The sequence below is a fragment of the Pleurodeles waltl genome, chromosome 6, assembly GCF_031143425.1.
Source record: "Pleurodeles waltl isolate 20211129_DDA chromosome 6, aPleWal1.hap1.20221129, whole genome shotgun sequence".
Taxonomy (NCBI): Eukaryota; Metazoa; Chordata; class Amphibia; order Caudata; family Salamandridae; genus Pleurodeles; species Pleurodeles waltl.
This window is the reverse complement of record NC_090445.1, coordinates 154,666,775-154,681,718: the sequence shown is the minus strand read 5'-3', so window position 1 is coordinate 154,681,718 and position 14,944 is coordinate 154,666,775. Positions and strand designations below refer to the sequence as shown.

The 14,944-nt window shown below is 41.9% G+C and overlaps 1 protein-coding gene across 1 annotated transcript in view; it reads left to right on the top strand.

Moving 5' to 3' along the window:
* The first annotated feature begins 440 nt into the window (after positions 1–440).
* The window catches only part of RAB5C (RAB5C, member RAS oncogene family), a 148,488-nt gene continuing 133,984 nt past the window's right edge, over positions 441–14,944 (top strand). Inside the window, exon 1 of the mRNA XM_069237679.1 lies at positions 441–560. The gene's annotated coding sequence lies outside the window, so the exon portion shown is untranslated. The remainder of the gene's footprint in view (positions 561–14,944) is intronic.

The following is a 14,944-nucleotide window of genomic DNA, read 5'->3' as shown; positions in this document are numbered from 1 at the left end:
TAGTAAGCAATAGCCTTGTGCGTATACTCATATATGTCAGTTTAGAATCAGATTTCACTGCTGCTAAAATGTTAGGAAGAGGATACTCACATTATAGTTCTTAGTTTATCGTTAGGTGGTTAATGAAAGACAGTAACTTTCATTTCAAGATGGCCATCGAGCGCGACCAGAAACTGGTGGATTCTCCCCATAATGGTCTGTCTTCTATTTCTACAGCTGAAGCTATGAACTTCTCACTGTTGTGTTTTTATCTGCAAAAATCACCTGATAGGTCTTTGAACTACAAAACCCAATAGTTCTCCTTTTCGCAAGCTTCCTCATTCCAATGTAGCAAAGACATCCCTTGAAACCTACGTGATACCTGTCAAACTTTTGGAAAAAGCGATTCTATTGGTTTAGTGGCTCTTTCAATCAAGTTCGGACCGGTAGAGGGTGGGCGGGAGAAAGGGCGGAAGTGAGGCGGGTTCTGAAAGAAGCGGCGAAAGGCGGAAGTGGAGGCCAGAGCCTGAGGGCGGAGAGTACGGTGGGGCTTGAGAGGAGTGTCCCGGCTCCCAGCGGCGGTGAGTGTCGTTTGCGCAACAGTCTTAACTGACGCAGCGATCCTTTGATTGTGTATACCTTCATCCACCCTTAGCCAGAATCATGTTTTGGTCGGAGTTAGAGACAGAGTCCGAGCTGTCGACGGAGCTGTCTTCCACACCCGGTATAGGCCACTCCCCGGAGAAGCACCCTGGATTTGAGAGTTTTCGTGTCCCACCCTCCAGCGCCATATTCGATTTCCCCTCCCACAGCATCACCTACACATTAAAAGTAATCAAGCGTCTTATCTACTACCCCTCTCCGCCCCAGTGTCTTCCCCGGTATACCCTTGTCGGCTAAACATCAATTTATGTTTCTTTAGTTGCCCAGTCCCCTGCTTCTTTTTTAAGTGCCTCTTCCAACATTGTGTCCCAGTGACTACTTCTTCTTTACCGTTTTCCCATCTTTGCTTCTTTGACAGCTTCTCCCACGCAGCGTCTTTGGCTTATCTCCCGGACTATTTGGTTACATGAAAATCTCGAATCTGTTTACCTCCTGACACCCTACCTGAAACCTCTGTACCACTAACCTGCCATGTACCCAGCACCTGTGCTGCTGCTCTGCCACTCATGCGTCCTATCCCTGACTCAACTGGGTTTGACATTTGTTTTCCTTCTCTTGTCTGCTTCAGCAGGTGCACGTCGTTTGCGGACTGTTCCTATAATGTTTTTTGTCCTACACGTCCTTCAATAATTCATCTCGAGTATTTTATAAATATAGCCACCGACTGCTGCAGTTTATTTCAACATCGCAAGCTCAGCTGCTTCAAGTTCGCTGTCCGTTTTAGGAGCACAGTTCTTGGGAGAGTGCGTTTATCATGTGGTCTCTCGCCTGTTGCCTGGAATTAACTCTGGCAAAACTCATAAGTTCTGCGTTATAATACAACGGGAAAAACACCGGAAAAGCAATGTTATCATTTGACTTGGAATGCGTGTATTAAGATACACAGGTTTCTCCTGTGTTGGGTTTACAAAATGATGCTCGCTAACCATTTTTAGCTGCCATTTGAATCCACGGATCGCTAGAATGCTGGTTGATTTAGCAGAACGATATATAAACGTCAGGTCAGAGAGGTATTTGGGTGTCGGTTGCACTTACTTATTTAACCATATGCAACCGAGTTATCTTTTTAAGACTGACACTGCCTACCATGTCTTCTACGCGTGTTTTTAATCTGGTTCAGCAACATTCTCAAACAAGTACATTTTTTTCCGTTTTCTTATATATCTCTATCCTTTAGTTGCACTCTACAGATCGAAACTTTGGCAGTTGTTATCGTTTTTGTAGCTAGTAACGGGTATGCTGAAAACCAGTCAACTTTTTTTATTTGTATGTACGGAAACCGAAATCAAATGTTCTCTTGTTTTTCTTAGCCAAGCATGTGCTAGTTCCTAGATCCATTTAGCAGTGCCTGACGTTTTGCCTTGCAGTGCTCAGCCAATGAGTCGGAATACAAAGCTGCACATACCCGCTATAAATCCACTCCTAAAACGTGCTACTTTTCTTGAATTATGTTTGCTGACAATACGGATAGACATTTTCAAAACATTTCATGAGCTTGACAGCCCGTGAGCATCTCTGCATCTTTTTGCTATCAGTTGGTATCTTATGTTGTTGATAAAATCTTTTTCTTTATTCTCACACTCGGTAGTTGTCATTTCTCCTCTCGTCACTGTTTTCTATCATTTCTTGTGCAGATACACACCATCAGACGTCTTCTCTGGATACTTCAAAATGTAGAAATTTGCAACCCTTGCTCTGCGGTTTTATTTGATCTTACGACTCACTGTAAATATAGCTTTTGTGCTTGGAACCCTGTACTGTTCTTTTGCCACCTCCGTGATATTTTGGCTTATGCCTTTACATTTCTAAAGCTTTTAGGGACATTCAACACTTCGGACTATGGCATTCATCTGACTAATCTTTAAAAAAGGGAGTTGAGTAGACTGGATCTAGCTTAGGTTACTTTTTATTATCCTTTCTGACCCAGCACAATGTTGTTGGTCCTTTCATATTTGACAACCACCACTTCTCTCTAGACTCGAGGGGTCCTGCTCGCCATTGGTGGTCGACTAGAGAGTGACGAATCTGACTAGGTATATACTCACAGCCAGGTAATGGATGGCTAGACAGCGGCTAACACTTAACACCGGTAAAACTAAAGTATTAATTACAAGGGAAAGTACCTTCCTGTACTCATCCTTTTGGCCATGGGCACATAGTGACATTCCTACTGCTTCTGTTTTTAAAAGCTGAACATCAGATTTGACTTTCAGGTGCAGCTTGCTGCACCTATCTACACATTGGTTTCTTCAGGTAGGGTGTTTTGTTTTAATTTTTTTTTTTAAACAGTAACAATATACAAATGTGAGTATGAGAAGCACAGCACGCACATGGATGACGGTATTGGTAGTGAAATGCATGACATTTCATCAGCGTCCTTACTATACTAGTTTGGGTCAACAGTAGCTTAATTGTTTAACATCGTAGACACTAAAAGTATTCCAGCAGAACATTGATACTAATAGGTATTACTTTATTTTAGCTGTATATACCAGACCATACCACTGAGCATGTAGTATTAGTGCTATCACTAGTGGTAGATGTGCAAGGAGTGACACTAGGGAGTCCACCTTGGTCCTGATGAGGAGTGGACTGCTTAGGAAGCAAGGTACATAACACCCCTTTTTTTTTTTAACCATACCACCCCTGTGCGACACATTAAATTAGTAATACCATCCAGAGGGTGGTATTTTTAACTCACCAAAGACCCCACCACTCCTATCCCTTCTAGCATTCATATTGATGAAACCATAAGTACTCCCATGTATTCAGTCGTTGCAGCACGCCTCGTTCTGCATCAGAACAGGAGGAAATCCAGTGATGAAGCATGCCACCGAGGGGTAACCCAGGTGGGTGAGGGTTTTTTTTATATAATTTTTTTTTTCTCCCTGTGGAACATAAGTGAAACACACTTTTTTGTTATTTCTGAAGTGTGTTGGAAACAAATACATTAATTTGAGCAAATTAAATTATTGCACTAGGTGATGCAATTTCCACAAATTTTCGTCTGTGCTCTGTATAGTTTTGTTAGTAAAACTGTACGACTGTAATGGTCATTTCAGTTGGAAATGTGTTTTTTGAAAGGCAGTGTGCTACCATACCATGATTATTCCACTGTGCACCACTTCGAGCTAGGCCTCTCTACTCTACCCTGTACCACTCTACTCTGTGCCAATGCACCCTTCACCACTGCAGACTAGGCCGCACCAATCTACTCTGCAAAACTTGACTATGGCACTGTGACCAGATTTTGAAAGCCAAAACCCTGGGACATTTCTCAAAAGATAGGACTAATTCAGCAATCACTGAGAGGCACAGAATAACACTGCCCGCTAATATAGAAACACAGCTGCTGTGTTAAAATAATTGTCATGTTTAAAACCCATTATCAAACATGTTTATTTAAATGGTTTTGGGAGCAGCTAACTAGTACTGCAGTGGAATATATGAAATATGCCTCCACTGTTTGCAGTCAACCCTCAGTGAAATCCGGGACTGAGCCAAAAATCTGTCGGGCAGCTGGTTAAAAAAAATAAATAAATAACTTTCCTGGCAAATCCGGGATGCCTGGTCACCCTAGCTAAAGACCGATGTGCCCTTTCTACAGCAAATACCTGTGAAAATATCTCTCGTCCGACCAGTGACTCTAAAAGATGCTGCCCATTTTTTTTCCATGTTATTCATGCTTTCAGTTTCTGCCACCACCATAATTCTCACATTATTACGACATTGGTGTCACTCCGAATGTTCATTTTTTAAATCTTCACCATTTTGATCTTGCACATCACTTTAGCCAGAGTTTTTTCATTGTCCCTCGAGTGGGCTCAGGTTCTGATATTCATGTATCTACTGCAGTCAGATGTGGGGTTTATCAATTTGCTTCTTTCCCTGATCTAGTTTCATGATTACAGTATCTGTTTTCCTTTCAATAGTGTTCAAGCTCTGTGTCATTCTTTTGAGTAGTATGACTACTTTATCTTGCAGCATGCCTTGCTTCTGCTGTGCTCTTCTGTCTGCCCTATTCCGTGTTGTTTATCAAACTGGAGCTTTCCCTGTCTCTATTCCGCTTCTTCAACTTGTTTAACATTGACAGAGTGTTGCCCTTTAAGATAAGTCTATTAAACGGAACTTGCTGTGCTGCCTGGCACCCCACACTACAAGCCTGACAGTGGGCAAGGCCTACCCACTCTTGCAGCAACCTGATCCACTTTATACCTTCATAGAACAGCATCTTAGGACCAACCGTGCCCGGTCCCCTCAATCTTCAGCCTTCATACTTGTTGGGAGGATTCATTTTAAGTGGGTAGCTCCACAGATGAGACTGAATTTTAGTGCCGAAGGCCTCCCAAGCTTCAGCAGCCAAGTGAAGAGTGTTGGTTGGCTGGTCATGAGTACAATACTAGCTGCTATTCTCTTTGGTGCACAGAGCACAGTTTTCAGGCAGCCATTTTAATGTGTGATTCTCTGGTGCTCCCTTTATGTACAAATCAGATGAAAAGCATGCATTGTGATTTGTGTTTTCTTACTTTTGCAGGTCATTAATCAGTCTTTGTTTCAGACTACTGTAGTTCTTTTTGTCTTAGGATACAGCCCATCCTACTTCATCATGTGTAGAGTATATAAAATCAAACGACCTGCCCTTTGTACATCTTCCTCTTGTCTACTGCACAAAACTTTCTATAGCAGGCTTCTCCAATGAATAGCTTGTCAGCTACTGGTAGCTCTCCTACTAGGTGTAAGTAGCTCACCTGCAGCCCAGCCTACTAAACTGTACTTTCTGTTTTAGAACATCTCCACCTTGGGTGATGCAAATGTGTGGTGCGATAACCCTCAGGGTGCAATGCAGTAGTTTAAACGGTGCCCAGACCTTTCAGTCAGTTGCTAATGAGAGAGCCAGTTCCACTGATCATGTAGCAGTGCCTTCCTATTTCTGTTATTTCATACGTGTCACCGCCTAGAATTCCAGCATTATTAGGATGTTGGAAAGGGCCCTGCTGGATTGATCACCTGCCCTTCACAGGTTAATTAACAACTTTAAATAAATACCGAAGGACATCTCTAGAGACAACTTTGTATTTTGGTATCTTCTTTAAATCAATCCTTCTAAGAAAGCTTGGACAAAGCTATCCGTTTGCAGAAAAATGACAATTCCTGAAAAAAAAATCTTGATTTTCTGTGGATCTAGCTAAACTTAAATTAGAAACCCATCAGCTACACAGGCAGTAGAGGAGGTCTTACAGTCCAGACATGAGGACATCTTATTTGGTGAAAGCTTAAATATACTAGAACCATACTAATGAACTAAAGACACCATATTATTATAGTAAACTGATTTCTCAGGTGCCCAACACAGTGAAAGTTATTTAGAATTATTAATGTACTTTATTCCCATTTAGTAATGTAAAGTGAAGTTATTCCTTCCAATGGCCTAAGTGAAGAGCTAACATCTTTCAAAATGATACAAATAAAAAAATATATGTAACTAAATATAAGGAGCACCTTCACAGTTGTCGTGATCCTGAAGCCTACTTTTTGTGGTATGAACAGCAGTTAAGATGTATGCCCCTTGGGCTTTCCTCTGGATACTGCCCAGTAACTTGGCTGCAACCTTTAAGAATTTTGTTGACTAAAAAGATCCTGATATTTCATGTAATCTTCCATTATCGTCACCAGTTGTCCCCTTCAGATGGAAACAATCTATGGTCGGGTTCTTGAGCAAACCTTCCACTTTCCCCGGTATCCAGCGCAACTATCAGTTTAATTGTCAGCAGGCAGCCTCTTGTACTGTTTATTATTCAGTGACGTGAAACTGTAGTGTGTGTGTGCTCTTCAAACATGACAACAAGCAACATCTCTCCCTCAGGACCTATGCAACAGCCTTGCAGATTTCTTCCACAACAACCATCAAAATCTACAAAAAACTTCAAGCCCCCAACTCAAGCCTGAAGATTATTATTATTATTTTTCTTCCTTCCAATGGTCATACCTCCACACACAACCACTCCACGTCTAACTACCTGGAACCAGTTCACCACTCTGGACTCCATCATGAACTCATCCACTCAGGGGCCCCCTCTGACCCATGCCCCCACCACATCTTCATACTAGGAGCACCCAGGATCAGCATCAAGCTTTCCACCCTACTTAACACCTCAATCGATTCTCCCACCTTCCCAGAAGACTGGAAGCATGCAGAAATCAAACTCCTGCTGGAGAAACCTTCAGCGGACCCTTACTAACTCTGCAACTACAGACCCATCTCCCTGCTCCCTTTCTCATCCAAAGTAATTGAAAAAGTAATCAACTCACCATCTACCTGGAACACAATCACCTCATGGACGACTCCAATCTGGATTCCACAGCACTGAGCTGGCCCTGATCGCTGTGACAGACGACATTGGGCCTTCCTCAACAAAGGAGATACATTCCCCCTAATCCTTCTAGATCTCTCAGCATCCTTCAATACGTCTCCTATCTCATGCTCATCAACAGACTTCATGACATAGGCATCCAAGGAGCTGCCCTCAAATGGATTGCCTCCTTCCTCACAGACAGAACACAAGTTCACCATCCATCCTTCACCCCCCAAACTCAAATCAATCATCTACAGAGTCCCTTAAGGCTCATCACCCAGCCCCATTGTTTTCAACATCTACATGTCAATGTTGCCAGATCACATGGACTCAACATTATATCCTATACCACACAACTCATTCTCCCCTTCTCTAAAAATTACAGCCTCCAGAACAAACTTACACCAATGCATGAGCAGCATTTCCAGTTGGATGAAGAATAACTTCCTCAAGTTCAATGCAGACAAGACTGATGTGTTGATCTTTGGCAGCAACAATAAGCCCTCTCCCCACCCCCTGACACCTCATGGTGGCCCACAGAACTGGGTCCCATTCCAACCCCAGCTGAGCACGCCAGGAATCTCTGTATCATCCTGGACAGCAAACTCCCCATGAGGTCCCAACTCAACGTAGCGTCATCCTCCTGCTTATGTTCGATAACATTTTCAAGTGACTTACCCAAAAACCTGTGACACGCCATAAGCAAAACTCCTGTCACCAGTCAACTGGACTATGGAAACACCCTCTAAGTGGAAATCGTGGCCCACCTAGTTCAAAGACTACATACCATCCAGAACACTGGAGCAGGACTCCTCCTTGCTGTCCCTTGTCGCACCCACATCCCCCCCCTCCCCACCTCCAAAAACTCCACTGGCTCCCGGTTAAGAAGAGATGCCCGTTCAAGCTTCTCACCCATGCGTTCAAGGCCCTGCCCACTCCGACCCTGCCCACATCCACCACTGCCTGAGATTCAACAAACAACTGTATTCCACCTCCCTTGCGCGCTGGCCTATACCCCAGCATACAAAGCAGCAGAGCTGGGAGGTGCGCCTTACCTTCCTTGCAGCCAAACTCTACACCTCAGGACCTCCTTAATTCTACAGGAGTTCAGTAGGATGCTGAAAACCTAGCTCTTTGGCTGAGACCCTGTACCCTGCCAGCACCTGGGTACCCTCGTGAGTGACACTTCGTGCTCCACAGGTCACCTGATTGATAGTTTGTTCTACAGTGAGTGGTGGCATTTTGCCTTTACACACTAAAAAAAGCACTTTAGTTCCCAGGGCTGGTGGGCCAATTCTTTACTTTGCCAAGCGTTTTACTTTCCTGTATTCACTTGTGTTTAAATTGAGTCTTCAGGGTACAGTAATTCAAAGCCAATAGTACTGTTTTCTTTGTGCCAATAAAATGCTATTTTTCCTGTGATGTGCATTAAAATTAAAAAGGATTTCTATATTTACCCGGAGTACACTTTTCTGCTGGGAAGAACCAGTACTGTTATATAAAAAATGATACATTTAGAATTTCACATTGCAGATTTTTATTGGAAGTACGTGGTCACCATCCTTAAATCACGGTTTTTCTAGTTTTTGTGACATGCTTAAAAGAAAAAATGTACTATCTCACCAGGTTGTAAATGCCAGACCTATTGGGTTTGCCAGTGTTTGTTGATGTCCCGCTTTGTGGCAGTGGGATTGCTAAACAATAGAAGATTGTTTGTTTGAAAACAATTTGCAGTATTTTTGTGGTGTCTGCGGCTTACCAAGTAAGACTATAAAACATAGGCCCTCATTCTGACCTTGGCGGGCGGCGGAGGCCGCCCGCCAAAGTCCCGCCGTCAGGTTACCGTTCCGCGGTAGGGGGGGGGTCGGAATCCCCGCGGCGGTGCAGCAAGCTGCGCCGCCGCGGAGGATTCAATGGGGCCGCGGTACACTGGCGGGACCCCGCCAGTGGTGCCGGTCCGACCGCGGCTTTAACGCCGCGGTCGGAATCCCCATTGGAGCACCGCCGGCTTGTCGGCGGTGCTCCCGCGGTCCTCCGCCAGGGTCAGAATGAGGGCCATAGTTCTCTTTGGTGTCTGAGCTTGTCGCCAACGTTTACAGAACGGTTAGAGATGTCTTGTTTTGTTGTAATCAACTGAGGGTTGTTTTTGCACTTGATTTAGACTTTGAGATGTCCTTCAGTATTTTCATTTTTTTTTTTTTTTTTTTTTTTTTAATCTGCTGATTTGCTGTCAAACCTTTTTTTCCCCAGAATTTCAGAAACGTTATAATTGTTTGCTGGAACACATTGAAATTCTGAGCCAAAGGAAAGCGAAATGTTTGCAAATTTAAAAAGGACTCTAATCACTATTATATTGGTGTGTTTACTTTTATGCCATCCTTTACCCCTTGGCTGCCGCCTTTGCAAGATCTTGGTTAAAAGGCCTTGGTTCATTTATATTAATTCAGCCAAGACCAGATTTGGACCCAACATAAGTGTTTGACGTTGTGCAGTCTGTGTAACTTTACAGGAAGCACATATGCAATACTTTTTCCCCCCTCTCCCCCATGCCATTAACTCTTAAGTGAATTCTACTTCTGTCCGTCCAATAATTATTTTTAAACAATGCTGTGCAAAATTCTTAGCTGCTTTTCATTCATCACAGTAGTAAATGCAGGTAGGGTCATATATTGTTTGTACTATGCAACACTGTAGGATTACTTTTTCAAATCACAAACATGTGCTGATTTGGAAACTGAGCACAGAATGTATAATAATTATGGTACAGGAACAAAATATTAATTGGAGGCTCCTACTCCAGTGTTGAGCACTGACTCATTATCAGCCCATTAAATGTCATACTAAAAGCTAGCGAGCAATCCACTTAAACTGAAGCACCAGCTTGTCACCACCAAAAAAGATGGTTCTCAGTTGGTCCTTATCCTAGTTCTATGAAGACTTAGCTTTTTTGATAATCTACAGTTCTGTGTAAAGAATAATCTGTGGAGCAAAGCCTTTCAACCATCTCACCCTCTCCTTTTCAATTTTTTGTTTCCCAAGAAGCACAGCGTTTTCCAATCTGTTTAGCATAGTCTGAGATGTCTTGCATTAGTCCGGTCTAATATACCTTGCACACAAAATTAAATTCCACACATTCATCTTAACCCTGCAAGCAAGTAATTTTGTCTTAATATTTGTCTTTAAAATCAACTACTCATAAAGGTAAAGGCAAGCCTAAAGTGTACAAAGAGTGAATATTTCGAACTCTTTGGTCTCAAAGTCTAAATAACAGATGACTACCCATATCTCACTACAAATCTCAAGACCTGCCGGTTATCAATGTGTATCTCTTATGAGCTAGATTTGGATGTTTGGGTTCTCAGCCCACATACATGCTACAAGTTCGTATGGATAGTAAATGTTTAAAAATTGCAGAATAATTTGACATAGTACCTATTTGTGTTTCTAAATGCCACCCCTGGCTCCATTTGGGTCTTACACCTCGCCAATAAAGACTGGAAAAAAAGCCATGAGCTATTTAAATTTGGATAGTACATGGTTCTCGCCCCTTTACAGCTCACAACGATTTGAGAATAAAATGTGCACAAGAAATACTCTTGGTTGAAATGCACCTGCCGACTATATTGGAGTGAGACAATGATATACTTCACATGAACTGATTGGTTGTGTAGCTGCCTGGGCATGCAGGGATGAACTTCTGAATGTAGTAACTCATTTTAACGAAGACACAGTGAAAGTGTCTGATAGCGATAGTACTGCATGTAGTAAATAAATAGTATGTCTCACTCACATTCCCACCACAAAACCCCCTTTGTCTCTTCTCTGGGGTGCCTTAATCAAGTGGGTGTTAAGATTCCAAAGGGTTTCATAGTGATATTGAATTTTGAAGGCCATAGGGACTTGAGCCATCTATCTGGATTCCTACCAACTAATAAGAGTTTAGTCTTGACATTTAAATTGTAAAACATTTTGAACCATTCGGCCTTGAACATCCTGAAGACACTTATCTAAGTTTATAGCCGAGCTGGGTGATTGATGCAGACTGATGAAAAGTTGGATTTCATTTGCATATGAGATAATAGTACCAAAATATTTAATGGCTATCAGCTGCCGCGTGTAATGTATTAAGAGCACAGTAAATCAGGCCTACGAATGCCACACGCAATGACTGTCATGGGAGTTAGAGGGGAACTGAGCAACTAGCTGGGGCCTATTATTAAAAAAGGAAGCAAACCAAGCAAATACAAGCCCTTCAAAGCCTGCCTCTTCCAGTTGTGCTAACAAAATGATTTGATCAACGGTGTGAATGCTGCAGACATGTGAGTAAGTGGAGAGCCACAGTGTTGCACTAGTCTGGCAGTGCCCTTAGTTCCTCTAATTCGGGTGCCGTTTCAGTACCGTGCCGGGATGAAAGCCCTATTGTGAAGGGTCTGAAAGGAAAACCTCTTCCAAATGACTTGTTATGAAATGGCTAGTTGTCTAGAAACAAGCAGTTGTGAAATTTTGCCAAGGATTGACAGAGTAATATGCCAACAGTTACAATTATTGCTACCTGGATATGGATGGATTTTTTTATTTTTTTTTGTAATAGACTTGTCCTCACTGTTCCTTTTTTCCACACATTAGGAAGTCTATCTGCCAACATACAAATGTTAGTCTGACGTCCCTTGAAAAGCTACACACTACAGAATGTTAGCCCTGTTTCTTAGGTAAATGGGATTGTAGACACCCAACAATGAAGAACGTGGTAAATCCAAGTGCTTGAAGATGGCTTCAATAAACGGGCACTGTGAAAGCCAGTAGTTTTTGCTTTGCCAATGCTTTATGGCCCCCACTATTGGCTTAGCCAGTGCTGGATGTTTTTATAGTGTGCAGACATTGGTAAAGCCCGTGTTTGTGACTGGCATACTAAGAGTATCAAACAATGTTTTCTATATTGTCAATATGGCTGCCATGTTGTAGAAAAATTGCACCTGCTGTGGATCCTATGAAAAATATAAATTTACTGCTGGTTCTTCGAGCCCACCCCCCCCCCCTTTTTTTTTTTTTTTAAATATATATATATATATATATGTGTATATATATATATATATATATCATTGTATACGTGGAAATCTGTGAGTTGGGATCTCAACCTGCAAAAACATAGTCTTGAAAGAGTGAAATATAACAATCCTGTTTTGCATAGCTATGTGAAATATGCTTTTCCGGTCTTTAATTGAACAATACTTATGAGGATTGAGAGAGGGCACTTTCCATGAGATGAAGCATTTAAGCTTGTGATAGGAAGTTGCCCAGTTGACAGACAGGTGGAAATGATGGATGCATATGTGAATCCTCATCTATCAAAACCTGGTGGCAGGGAGTTGAACGTTCTGGGTTCGAATTCAGTAGCAGAACCTCATTTCTATGATAGGAAAGTGGGCAGCTAATTACTAACTCTTCTTTGAAAACATAGTTTACTGTGTAACACTACTATTTCAACAAAGCAATTTGTTTAGTCCTTGAACACATGGCTAGTACAAGCGATCTGGGGTTGTAAAGATACAAACATGCAGAAAGAAGTGAGCGCGCTGTCTGTAGTTAGCCTAGAGGTGTATCTTTTCTGTAAATAAAGGGTTGTTCAGACCAGTACAGGTCTCTGGTCCGCCACCATCCTTGAACCTTTAAATACAGTTGGGGCTAGTCTTGGGTTTTCTACCATGATGCCACTTTGAGGTAGATGTGAAAAAATGATTTGCTTCTCTGAGGCTAGGGGCCCTATTGTTGTTTTTGAGCGTGGTGAACACACCCCAGAAAGAACTTCATTGTCATGGTACACTCTACTGTTGTAAATTGAGAGCCCTGTGCAGAACATTGTTCATTTACATAATCTCAATCTGTGACCATCTCAGCATTGTTCATATGCTGCAACAGGTGGGAGAGTAAGCAGTGATCCATTGAATGCAGTCTGAAAAGAAGAAAATCTTGCCTTTTCTAGCAGTCTGATCTCTGCACTGTCAAATAGGGACACATTGTAGTCTTACCATGTTTTACAAGGTAGGCTTCAGATGCTGGTTCTATTGTTCTGCACCTCTTGGTGAGTGGTCAAGGGTGGACGTGTATCGAGATAGCCATGAAAGGAAATGCTGACTCTATTATCAAATAGTACTCACAGCCCTCCATACTTGGAGATCTGTGTCTGATTGGTGCAGTTCTTTGCTCTTCTAGAGCCACAGTGGTTCCTGCAAACTTTTTCAAAAGCAAACTCCCAAGGTGGAAGTTAGTTAATAATAAACAAAAAAACCTAAACCTACACCTGGCACGTTGGAAGTTTACTCCCTGTGTGTGGGGGTAATTTTTTAATATTTTTGTGTCAAACTGCCAGGCTTTATCTGGTTGTCCAGAACAAAAAAAAAGCATGTTGAAGTTTCTGCTTAAATAGAGCAGATGGTCTGAGGTACTAAGACCAACATCCGGATGCCCGTGGGGCCGTCTTAGAAATATTTCTGGTGGCTCCATTGCTAAAACATGCTGGTTCACCCTCCTCTAGAGAGGACAGACTGTAATTTTGGTGTATAAGACACTTCGCCACATTCGTGGCAGAGGGTCCTGCCTGCAAAACTCTTAAGTACCCCCTAGTTTGTAGGCAAAAAGGAACTGTTAAGAGTTCATTTCTAGACACGTCTGGAAAAGAGGCTCTAGGTTGTTGGCCCTAGAATAGGTGAACCAAGACCTGTCTGTATGAACCTTCACACAGTTTTGCGATCCGTACAATGACATTTTTTTTTTTATACTGATACGTTGGATGGTCAGTGAGTGATAAATGACCCCATTCTCATAGCTTCTTTTCTCAGTCCTGTGAACTTGGATGGCAATAACGCACCAAGGTTGCTTAGTGGTTACCTTCTTTCAGTTCTCCAAATGAACACAGCGTAACTATTCTCGTGTGAATTTTAGTAATCTAACGTGCAAACCACTCTTTTTATAAAGACACTTTTCTTTTCTACTGTAAACAAACCCCATCTGTCAGAACAATTCCTAGCAAGACATTTGTAGGTGTGATGGCACAGCTGTCTGCAGACAAAATGTTACCAATTTTTTTTTGGGGGGGGGGGGCAGAAAGCACACATGGCACCAGGGGATAAAAAAAAAGCTGCTACTTTGAGAACCACCGGCACACAGAATAGTATAATATTTGATGCTACTAATATCATTATTCTAAATTTTTGGCTTTCAAATGTAAAGTATTTTTGGCTTCAAAATGGAAGCCAGTGTGCAATAACTAAGACTTTTTGCAAAATGTCATCTGAATCATAAGATGGTATACATGGGTAACCCCACGTTCAGAAGTGTTCAAATGACCACTCTTCCTAACATCCGTATCTTGTGCACATTTCAGAAATGGATCGGTCTCCTTCATTCATACCCATATTTCTTTCACCATATTTTACTATATGAATTTCTGTATGCTCAGTACATTATGAAAAATCATAATCTGCAGCTTATTTGTTGCCTTTGGCTATTGCATGTTTTTTGGAGAACCTACAAACACTATCTTTTTGTCCCAGAAGGGTATATACCTGACAAAATGATCCATTACTCTTCTAAATCAGTCATCGTGACCAAAAAAATTAAGAGGAAAACATTACCACCAAAGGATATTTCCTTCTCTTCTTTTTCATCGTTTTTATTTAAAATATTAGTTTCTTTGTGAAAACATTGAGGTATCCACACAAACGACCCCCTACTTTTCAGAAATGTATAGTTTTCTGGGATCACTCATGAGTTGGACACCTGATTCCACTACCAACTACGAGTAGGTTGATATTACATAAGGTAGAAACAATAGACCACCTCTTAGTAAAATGCCAAAATTGTGGGGGGAAAATCGTTTTTTTGATACAACTTATTCCTAAAAGCTTGGGGGATCAGGTCTTAGCACACAAAGCATTCATTGATGCCATTGT